Source organism: Zootoca vivipara, chromosome 15 (genome assembly GCF_965207765.1).
Source record: "Zootoca vivipara chromosome 15, rZooViv2.hap1.1, whole genome shotgun sequence".
NCBI classification, from domain to species: Eukaryota; Metazoa; Chordata; class Lepidosauria; order Squamata; family Lacertidae; genus Zootoca; species Zootoca vivipara.
The window spans coordinates 23,846,488-23,850,329 of NC_142598.1; the positions used below are offsets into that span (position 1 = coordinate 23,846,488).

The window sequence follows — 3,842 nt, forward strand, 5'->3', positions numbered from 1 at the left end:
TGATAAGAGGCTGAACTGAATTTGATTATTTTAATTGCGTTTTTATGACCTGTGCAAAGCATGAGGACAGGACAGGACATATCCTAAGAAAAGAGGGCCTGGTTCAAGATGCCGTTGAAGGGAAACTGGAAGGAAGAAGAGGAGCCAGAGGCAGTCCAAGATGCTAGATACAGCCACATAAAGCAAATGAAAGAAGAATTCACTGGAAACAAAAACCTTTAAGTGTAACCTGCTGTACTAAGGGCTTCTTTCCATGCTGGTTCAAGTTGCAAAATGCCAGGGAATTTCAGCCGTTAAGGGCCACTTACAGGCATAAGGAAGATTGGAAATATAGTTATAAGAACTTTTTAAAGAGAGCTTTCAGCTGTTCAGAACTAAAGCAGGTATAGTGTGTGTTTGAGAGAGAGAGAGAGGATGTGAGTGTGAATGAATGTTCTCTCTCCCATGTCCATTATAGAGCAAAGGTTGTTATTTTTACCTAGTCATGCCCTGCGACGCAATTCTAAACTTAGGTGAATTGCATTCCAGACATTTTCTTACACAATCGCCCACATCATAGACTGCACTGATTGGTGGAAAGTGTGACTCATATAATCGAAAGCTTTTCTGAGGACTGCTAGTCACATGGACCACTTTGCCAATGGCAACCTGCCTTGGAGATGACCAGATGGAACTGCAATTTGTTTACTTGGACTTTATATGCACTGAAAGACCTACACAGCATGTATACTTATTAACACTGACAGATACGTGTCCAGGGTTTCTGTGTTGAAGCCTGCAGCGGTAAGCCGTGGATGAGTAAATTTATCAATTGGAACGGCAACAGAAAAGCGTTACAGTACTAAGGAATTCAAAGTTTTTTCTTTTAGATTTTGATAAACGGAGTATAATTTAGAAAACTATAGAACAAATGTGTTTTTTATGTTTTTATGTTTGACTTTAGATTTGTGTTATTATGAGGCGAATGTTATGTTTTTTATGTTGGTAGGTGTGTAATATGTATATATGTAGTGTGTCTGTTGTATAAATTGTCAACAATAAAGATATATTCTTAATTTTTTTTCCAAAACGGGTTTCTTCTTGCTGTGTCAGGATCAATCTTGCAGATACGTTGTCTGTCCCAATCACATATGATATATGTTTTGTTTTTTTAAAGAGCTGAACCTTTCCTTTTCCACTGCTTATTACCCCATAGTACGTTTCCGAGCACAATTCAAAGTGTTGGTGCTGACCTTTAAAGCCCTAAATGGCCTCGGTCCAGTATACCTGAAGGAGCGTCTCCACCCCCGTCGTTCTGCCCAGACACTGAGATCCAGTACCGAGGGCCTTCTGGCAGTTCCCTCGTTGCGAGAAGCCAAGTTGCAGGGAACCAGGCAGAGGGCCTTCTTGGTGGCGGCGCCCGCCCTGTGGAACGCCCTCCCATCAGCTGTCAAAGAGAAAAACAGCTACCAGATTTTTAGAAGACACCTGAAGGCAGCCCTGTTTAGGGAGGCTTTTAATGTTTAATCCATTATTTTATTTCATTTTTCTGTTGGAAGCCGCCCAGAGTGGCTGGGGAAACCCAGCCAGATGGGCAGGGTATAAATAATATATTATTATTATTATTATTATTATTATTATTATTATTAGGAGGGGGCAGACGTTCAACTCAGTTCACATTTAAAGGCAAACCTACCAAATTCTCACTTTCCAAAACAATATGAGGACCATCCTTTGAAATACTCTAAAATTTGCAATGCAGTTCTCCAGCTAACTAATGTGGACAAAAACCCACATATACTATGGTAAAGAGTGCACAAAACATCATATATTACTGAAAATAACTTACAAAAATGTGTTATTTTAGGGAAAGGTAGTTGCAAAAATGTACACATGGGTCCCATTTGCCTAATGAGCCCAAAATTTCAATTGATTCCAATGAGAATCAGTGATCTCCCCCCGCTCCTGAAATGGTTTCTTCCTAATATTGCTGTGGCCAATGAGCAAAAGAGAGACAAAGGGAAAAAATGATTTGTCTGTTCTCTCCTGCTCTCTGATTTGTCCAATTTCTCTCCTGGCTCTCTTTCCAAGTTTTCTGCCCCAAAATAGCTGCTGCTGTCCAGCAAAGCACTAACAAGGAAAGACGTGGGCAATCTTCAGCTGTTTGGATATTATTTGAATCTCCAGAGTGTATAGTGAGGTTTGGCCAGGGGCATAATTCTTTATGTTTGCATAAGTGAATTTGAGGGTGATAATGAGTGGGCAGATAGCAGGACCTGCTTGTATATTAGTTGAAACTCCATAGCAAAAATACGTTAGGAGAAATTGACACTAAAATGCTGACAACATTTAATGAGCCTTTAAAAAAAAGTCACTACCGGTAATGGTTTCAGGATCAAGGAGAACTTAATTTAAGATTGGAAAAGTAAAGCCCAGCTAGCTAATATGATACCAGGATTGAACCCTAACTGCTGGCACTGTGAACAAGCCAAGGGATGGTTCTCCCATATGTATTGGGAATGCCCAGAGGTAGGGGGATTTTGGAATAAAATCCTTAAGGTTATTAATGAAGTTTTTAAAGTGAAGCTACCTATAGACTTCAATCTTATGACAATGGGTATACTAGGAAACACGGCCATAGAGAAAGGTGACCAGCATACCTTCAAAGCAATGATGCTAGCAGGAAAGGCAACAATAGCTTTAGGTTGGAAAGATAGAGAAAAATGGACAGTAGAGGTCTGGACTAATTATCTGTTTGAATTTATTCAGTCAGACATCGTGGCAGTAACGTCACAGGATATAACATGGAAGGCCAAGTCTACTGTGATAAGGACCAGATGGAACCCCTATCTTCAATGGATAACAACTACTGGACCAGAAGACATTCAGTGGAAATTAAAGACATTGTGCCCGTGGCTGAGGACAACTGCTTGAACCCTTCCAATGGATTATGGATGAGGGAGGGGGTGGGAAGGGAAAGAAAAAAATGGTACGGGAAATTAAACATTGGAAGGAGAGAATATAATGTATGTAAAAATTCTCGTACTTCAATAAAAATCTTTATAAAAAAAAAGATTGGAAAAGTAAGAAACTGAAATTGACACATTTATCCATTCTTCTTTCCCTGTATCTTATCTCCCCCCCCCCGTCTCTTTTAGGTCAGTCAAATTCACTGGGTGGACTTCTTGGCGCAATGATTGACCCTCAACTTAACTTACTTCACAGGGCCTTTGTGAGGAGAAAAGCCCAAGTATCAGTTTGCGTGTGGAGACCCTTTAACCTGGCCTAGAAATAAATTCAGACAGGACTCAAATTTTGGTTTGGTTTCTGGCAGAATTTAGGCCACAACTTTATTGATTACAAATCTAGTGAGTAGGGTTGCCAGACTCAATAGTGGACAGGACTTCTGTGCCGTTAATTGCCCTGCTCTCTTCTGAGTCTGGAAACCTTAAAGAGAAACCAGCAGACCCTTTGCTTGGAAATTAAAGAAAGGGTCTGCTGGTTTCTCATTAAGGTTTCCAGACTCAGAAGAGAGCAGGGCAATTAAAGGCACAGAAGTCCTGTCCACTATTGAGTCTGGCAACCCTACTAGTGAGTGGTTGCATAGGCTCTGGTTCAAAAGCTACCTAAGGTAGCTCTGACTCTGGATAGCACCCAGAAGTCAGCCTGGGTGAACACCTGGGATGGGAGCCGTCAGATGACAGAAGCCCGGGTTCCACCCAGATGCGCCCTGAACTCTGGCTTAGGGCACAACCTCGACCGGGGAAGACCAACCAGAAGTCCTTTTACAGGAATCCCCATGCATAGGGTTGGCTAGGAATCCTGCCACCCCTATCAACTGGAACCAGAGCCTATCTGCCAAC

The 3,842-nt window shown here is 41.5% G+C and overlaps 1 long non-coding RNA gene across 1 annotated transcript; it reads left to right on the forward strand.

Annotated features, from left to right (window-relative positions):
• The first annotated feature begins 644 nt into the window (after positions 1-644).
• Positions 645-3,052, forward strand: LOC148683419 (uncharacterized). The gene is made up of 2 exons (XR_015947248.1): positions 645-783; positions 2,749-3,052. It is a non-coding gene; the product is annotated as an uncharacterized LOC148683419 (long non-coding RNA).
• Positions 3,053-3,842: the final 790 nt, after the last annotated feature.